Source organism: Aegilops tauschii, chromosome 5 (assembly GCF_002575655.3).
Source record: "Aegilops tauschii subsp. strangulata cultivar AL8/78 chromosome 5, Aet v6.0, whole genome shotgun sequence".
In the NCBI taxonomy this organism is placed as follows: domain Eukaryota; kingdom Viridiplantae; phylum Streptophyta; class Magnoliopsida; order Poales; family Poaceae; genus Aegilops; species Aegilops tauschii.
The window spans coordinates 432,836,237-432,843,941 of NC_053039.3; positions in this window are offsets into that span (position 1 = coordinate 432,836,237).

The window sequence follows — 7,705 nt, forward strand, 5'->3', positions numbered from 1 at the left end:
GTTCATCGGGAGGGGTCTGGCGTACCGCAAAACGGATGAAACGGACCTCCTACGGTCAAAACGGGGGTCCTGTTGATCGGGAGGGGTGTGGCGTACCGCAAAACGGACGAAACGGACCTCCTACGGTCGAAACGGGGTCCTGTTGATCAGGAGGGGTGTGGCGTACCGCAAAACGGACGAAACGGACCTCCTACGGTCGAAACGGGGGTCCTGTTCATCGGGAGGGGTGTGGCGTACCGCAAAACAGGACTCCACGGGATACTGTTCATCTCCACCGTCGACCTCCTCAAGCCTCCACGGGCTACCGTCGACCTCCTCCAGCCTCCACGGGCTCCTGTTCATCCAGCCTCCACCACGCGCTACTCCACCGGCTACTGTTCAACCACCCCTCCACGGGCACCCCTCCACCGTCTACTGTTCATCCAGCCCTCCACACCACGGGGTCCTGTTCAACCACCCCTCCACGGGCACCCCTCCACCATCTACTGTTCATCCAGCCCTCCATACCATGGGGTCCTGTTCTTCCAAAGGCAACGCCACCGCTCACTGTTCATCCAACCCCCCCCCCCCCGCCGCAACGCTCACTGTTCATCCAATCGATCGGCTTCAGTTAGCAGCAGTAGCGAAGGAATCGCTCGATCGGGTTCAGTTAACAGCCATCGATCGATCGCTCGGGTTCAGTAACGCGTAGCCTGCAGTGCAATCGCTCGGGTTCAGTTAGAGCCCAACGCCTCGCTCAGTTAGAGCCAACGCCTCGCACACACGCGCGTACGTGTACGAGAGAAACGCGCATCGCTCGGCCCCGACCTCCCACCGTAACCGGGAACTCCCCGAAATTTTCCTCCCCCTCGCTTCTACCATGGTTTTTTCCGTCATGGACGGCCCAAAGAATGTCATGCAGCTGCGTCTCCGGCCCGCCCAGGACGAAAAGCCCATTTTCTGTCATGATTTTTTGTCATAGAAGTAGGAGCCCACCACATCTATGATGATACCGGGTTTTGTCACAATTATCGTCATAGAAGTGTCATATGTATGACAGAAAAAAATTTCGTTCGGCCCAAAATGTCATGGATGTGTCTTTTTTTTGTAGTGTTTCCTCTTGCGGAGCGCATCGAGTCCAGGCAAAGCCGGCCGAAGCGTTGGATGCGGCAATCAGCACAGGGCGCGGCGGGTGAGGCGCTCGAGGAGACGACCTCGGGAGTGCTGGGCTGAGGGGAGCCCTCGGGCTCCGCCTCATGATGACCTACCGAGACCTCGGAGGCTTCAGCCTCAGGAGCAGCGGACTGCGTCGCCCCATCAGCTGTCACCCCAGGGCAAAAGTCACAGGCTCCCGGGAATGGCGCCTCGGGAGCCTCGAGCGGCATCGGCGCCTCAACGCCCGTGCCTCTGGCCTCCAGTGGTGCTCGCCCCCCTGCATCCACTCTTGGGGTGAGTTCGGCGCTGGTGGCATGGAGGGGGACCACGGAGACACGGTTCTCGCGGGGCCCTTCAAGGCCGACTGGACGCAGACCCATTCATCAAAGGGGGGCATCTTCCCCGCGAACTCCACCCTGTTTGAGCAGCAGTACAAAAGACAGCCCCCTGCAGCATATCAGCTGGCGAGGGGTCGCCCGTCAGGACCTCAAGCACCGTTCTTCGTGCCTCGGGCGGAAGCCCCAACTCCTGAAGCCTCATGCGATCCTGGCCGCCGGACAGGGCCCACATCGGCCGGGAATTGTGCTGGAGTGGGGCGATGCGGCATCGGAGGAACTCCTTCATCACCATGAGTGCAGTCATGTCGAGATCTTTCAGCCTCTTCAGCCGGAGCCAGACAAAGGCAAGGCGGGAGTCCGCGAGCTTCTCGTGGCACCAGCCGGAGCTGGGAACAGCGGGCGCCAAGGGGAGCGAGAGCAAGGGGCTGAACACATCGATGTCCACAAACACCCACCGAGTCCGAAACTCGCTTGTAGATGGCGGAAGCTCAAAATTAATCCCCGAGCCAGCCGTCGCAGCCATAGCCTGGAAGCTCAAGCATTCCGACCACTGCTGAGGGCTGGTCAGGTGCAGCGAGAAGAAATGGCGCAATAGGGCCACGGAAGGGGGAATGCCCACCATGGCCTCGCAGACGAAAGCAAAAAGGCAAGAAGGGAGACTGATTGAGGATCCAGGTGCAACATATGGATCTGATAGTGGGAGAGCACGGCGTTGAAGAAGGCAGAGAAGGGAGGAACCAGGCTAGCCCACAGGGCGTCAATGAAGAATTGGACCTCGATGGCTGTCCTGTCGACGGAGGCGCGGGATGCGGGCCAGGCCGCCGTCCTCCCCCATTCGTTGAAGCCAACAGCGAGCGAAGGGCACACCTTTTCCATGGCTTCCTGGTTGGGCACCAACGACCGACCCAGGGCAGGATCAACGGTCGAGGGTGGCCCGGTTGAAGACTGAGACTTCTTCTTTCCCTTCTCTGTTCGCCGGGGCGCCATGGCAACAAGGAGGGCCGAGCTCGGGGCAGATTGGAAGAGGAGGCTATTGTTTCGGAAGGGCGGGAGAGTCGGAGGAGCGCATCACTAGCAATGGGGGATAACTGTGTAGGTCACGGCGGCCGTCTAGCCAGGTGGATATCAAGGCTGCATGGGGAAGCGGAGACGCCCATGTCCCATCAATCGCCACGCGTCAACCAAGGCCGCAGGCTATTGGGGCCCGCGGCGCTCCGCACTTGCCCCTTGGCTTTGCCTCGAAGCCAAGTCCGAGCGCGCCTTGGGCCCGGGGGCTACTATCGGCGTTCTGGGAACGGGGGTCCCCAGACTTGCCTGCTAGCGGCCCACGGCGTGGCTCCACCAGCGGCCTTGTATGGCCCATCTTCACCAGCAAACACCCAAGACCCTCGCTAGGCGGACGACGCAAGACCTCCTCGGGGGCAGCCTCACCAGGCTGGCTCACAAGGGGCGGAGAGATCAAGGCAAGGGGCACCTCGCGAGGTCCCTGTGACGCAAGCCATGACGACCATGGCCAGGCGGGCGCCAGTGTGTGCAGTGTCCTCGTTTCCTCTTTGGTGCTAAAGAGGCAAGCATAGGCGAGGAGTCCCGAGGCATCAGGCAAAGGTTTCCATATCAGTGCGACGAGACCAAGACCAGCAGGACGGCAGGACGGAGGTCACCGTGGAGCCCAAGACGGCGTCACCACCAGAGCCTTTGGTAGGCGAAGACCACCTTTAGTCAGGATAACTTGTACTAGCTGTCCCCCTTCAAACTTGGCCGTTGTGGGATACCTTCCCGCTCAATATTTGGGAAGAGGACCAGGGCCTCTATAAATAGGACTAGCCACCACAGTAGGAGGCAACTGAGGCTGGATCGGATCCATTCCATCCTTACACCCACAAGCTCACCGAGCACAACAGCACCTCTCCTCAGGAGGCTGTTCTTCCCTTGTAACTGTTCATCCTCAGCCCAAGAGGCAATCCACCACACCACACTGGAGTAGGGTATTACACCATATCGGTGGCCCGAACCAGTATAAACCCTTGTGTCCTTTGTTCCTCGGGTCCGACGAGCTAGGCCGTGAGATCGCGGTGAGGGTGAGAGCTAGTGGGAGGAGAGATCTTCGTGCACACCCCAGTGTTCGAACCTCAAGGGTTTTGTCGGAACCCAAAATCTGACAGGGAAGGTGTTTTTTAGGGTTCTTAGAGCAACAAGTAAAATCATAAATTTCACATAGATTCCAAGCATAGCATAGCAAACTATTTATTTGATACCATAAGAGCTTCTCCTTTTCAGACAAACGATGACGGACAAAATGAGCATGCTCATCTAAAGATTTTCCCTCAACTAAACTAGTAGGGGTTTCAGCACGAGCACATATAGATCGAAGATGATCCAAGTAGAACACTTTAAGTGGATCCATATCAATAGATTTTTAGCAAGCAAAGATGCAAGCAAATAGAAGGCACATGGAAACACAAACAAAAAGACATATGGGAAGAAGGCGAAGAAAAGGCAAAGGGTTTTCGAAAATCGTTTTAGAAGTGGGGGAGAGGAAAACGAGAGGCGAATGGCAAATAATGTAATGCGAGGGAGAAGAGTTTATGATGGGTACTTGGTATGTTTTGACTTGACGTAGATCTCCCCGGCAACGCCGCCAGAAATGGCTAGTTGATGGGAGATCAAATCTTGACTTGACTTGGCGCAAATCTCCCCGGCAACGGCACCAAAAATCCTTCTTGCTACCTCTTGAGCATGCGTTGGTTTTCCCTTGAAGAGGAAAGGTTGATGAAGCAAAGTAGTGTAAGCATTTCCCTCAGATTTTGAGAACCAAGGTATCAATCCAGTAGGAGATTACATGCAAGTCACCTAGTACCTGCACAAACAATCAAGAACCTTGCAACCAACGCGATAAAGGGGTTGTCAATCCCTTCACGGTCACTCGCAAAAGTGATATCTAATAAAGATAGTAAAGTAAATATTTTTTGGTATTTTTGTTGTATAGATTGGAAAGTAAAGATTGCAAAATAAACGGCGACAGAAATTGGCAAGTTGACAGGAAACTAATATGATGTAAAATAGACCCGGGGGCCATAGGTTTCACTAGTGGCTTCTCTCATGATAGCATATATTACGGTGGGTGAACAAATTACTGTCGAGCAATTGATAGAAAAGCGCATAGTTATGAGAATATCTAGGCAATGATCATGAATATAGGCATCACGTCCGTGTCAAGTAGACCGAAATGATTCTGCATCTACTACTATTACTCCACACATCGACCGCTATCCAGCATGCATCTAGAGTATTAAGTTCATAAGAACAGAGTAACGCATTAATCAAGATGACATGATGTAGAGGGATAAACTCAAGCAATATGATATAAACCCCATCTTTTTATCCTCGATGGCAACAATACAATACGTGCCTTGCTGCCCCTACTGTCACTGGGAAAGGACACCGCAAGATTGAACCCAAAGCTAAGCACTTCTCCCATTGCGAGAAAGATCAATCTAGTAGGCCAAACTAAACTGATAATTCGAAGAGACTTGCAAAGATATCAAATCGTGCATATAAGAATTCAGAGAAGAATCAAATATTATTCATAGATAATCTTGATCATAAATCCACAATTCATCTCGGCAAACACATCGCAAAAGAGTATTACATCGAATAGATCTCCAAGAACATTGAGGAGAACTTTGTATTGAGAACCAAAGAGAGAGAAGAAGCCATCTAGCTAATAACAATGGACCCAAAGGTTTGTGGTAAACTACTCACGCTTCATCGGAGAGGCTATGGTGTTGAAGTAGAAGCCCTCCGTGATCGATTCCCCCTCCGGCAGATCGCCGGAAAAGGCCCCAAGATGGGATCTCACGGGTATAGAAGGTTGCGGCTGTGGAAAAGTGGTTTCGTGGCTCCCCTAATGTTTTTAGGGTATAAGAGTATATATAGGCGAAAGAAGTACGTCAGTGGAGCTCCGTGGGCCCATGAGGGTGGGGGGCGCGCCTACCCCCCTGGGCGTGCCCTCCTACCTTGTGGCCGCCTCGTGGAGTTCCAGACTTCAACTCCAAGTCTTCTGTATTGCGTTTGTTCCAAGAAAAATCATCGCGAAGGTTTCATTCCGTTTGGATTCCGTTTGGTATTCCTTTTCTGCAACACACTGAAATAGGCAAAAAAACAGAAACTGGCACTCGGCCTTCGGCTAATAGGTTAGTCCCAAAAATAATATAAAAGAGCATATTAAAGCCCATTAAACATCCAAAACAGATAATATAATAGCAGGGAACAATCAAAAATTATAGATACGTTGGAGACGAATCAGTCACATTCAGAGCTGTATGTATTTTGCAAATTTTCTATGTCAACAATGCTCTGCATGGAGCTATGATACATCCATTTTGCATCATGCTTTTATATCGATATTTATTGCATTACGGGCTGTTATTACACATTATGTCACAATACTTATGCCTATTCTCTCTTATTTTACAAGGTTTACATGAAGAGGGAGAATGCCGGCAGCTGGAATTTTGGGCTGGAAAAGGAGCAAATATTAGAGACCTATTATGCACAACTCCAAAAGTCATGAAACTTCACAGAGGCATGTTTTGGAATTAATAAAAAATACTGGCGAAAGAATTAACCAGAGGGGGCCCACACCCTGGCCACGAGGGTGGGGGCGCGCCCCCTGTCTCGTGGGCCCCCTGGCAGGCCTCCGGTGCCCATCTTTGGCTATATGAAGTCTTTCGCCCTGCAAAAAAATCAGAAGGAAGCTTTCGGGATGAAGCGCCGCCGTCTCGAGGTGGAACCTTGGCGGAACCAATCTAGGGCACGGGCGGAGCTATTCTGCCAGGGAAACATCCCTCCGGGAGGGGGAAATCATCACCATCGATCCTCTCATCGGCAGGGGGTCAATCTCCATCAACATCTTCACCAGCACCATCTCCTCTCAAACCCTAGTTCATCTCTTGTATCCAATCTTTGTCCCAAAACTTCAGATTGGTACCTGTGGGTTGCTAGTAGTGTTGATTACTCCTTGTAGTTGATTCTAGTTGGTTTATTTGGTGGAAAATCATATGTTCAGATCCTTTATGCATATTAATACCCCTCTGATTATGAACATGAATATGATTTGTGAGTAGTTATGTTTGTTCATGAGGACATGGGAGAAGTCTTGCTATAAGTAGTCATCTGAATTTGGTATTCGTTCGATATTTTGATGAGATGTATGTTGTCTTTCCTCTAGTGGTGTTATGTGAACGTCGACTACATGACACTTCACCATTATTTTGGCCTAGGGGAAGGCATTGGGAAGTAATGAGTAGATGATGGGTTGCTAGAGTGACAGAAGCTTAAACCCTAGTTTATGCGTTGCTTCGTAAGGGGTTAATCATAAGTGGGATGCTTGTCCAAGGAAGGACAGTACCCAAGCGCCAGTCCACCCACATATCAAATTATCAAAGTAACGAACGCGAATCATATGAGCGTGATGAAAACTAGCTTGACGATAATTCACATGTGTCCTCGGGAGCGTTTTCCTTCATATAAGAGTTTGTCCAGGCTTGTCCTTTGCTACAAAAAGGATTGGGCCATCTTGCTGCATTACTTTCATTACTTGTTACCCGTTACAAATTATCTTATCACAAAACTATCTGTTACCGATAATTTCAGTGCTTGCAGAGAATACCTTACTGAAAACCGCTTGTCATTTCCTTCTGCTCCTCGTTGGGTTCGACACTCTTACTTATCGAAAGGACTATGATAGATCCCCTACACTTGTGGGTCATCAAGCTACTCTAGCTAATTGCTCCCACTTTCAATTTGTATCCAGATCAAGACTCAGAGTCATCCAGATTGGTGTCAAAGCTTGCATCGACGTAACTCTTTACGACGAACTCTTTATCACCACCATAACCGAGAAATATTTCCTTTGTCCTCTAAGGATAATTTTGACCAATGTCCAGTGATCTACTCCTAGATCACTATTGTACTCCCTTGCCAAACTCAGGGCAGGGTATACAATAGGTCTGGTACACAACATGGCATACTTTATAGAACCCATGGCTGAGGCATAGGGAATGACTTTCATTCTCTCTCTATCTTCTGTCGTGGTCGGGCTTTGAGTCTTACTCAACTTCACACCTTGCAACACAGGCAAGAACTCCTTCTTTGACTATTTCATTTTGAACTACTTCAAAATCTTGTCAAGGTATGTATTCGTTGAAAAACTTATCAAGCGTCTTGATCTA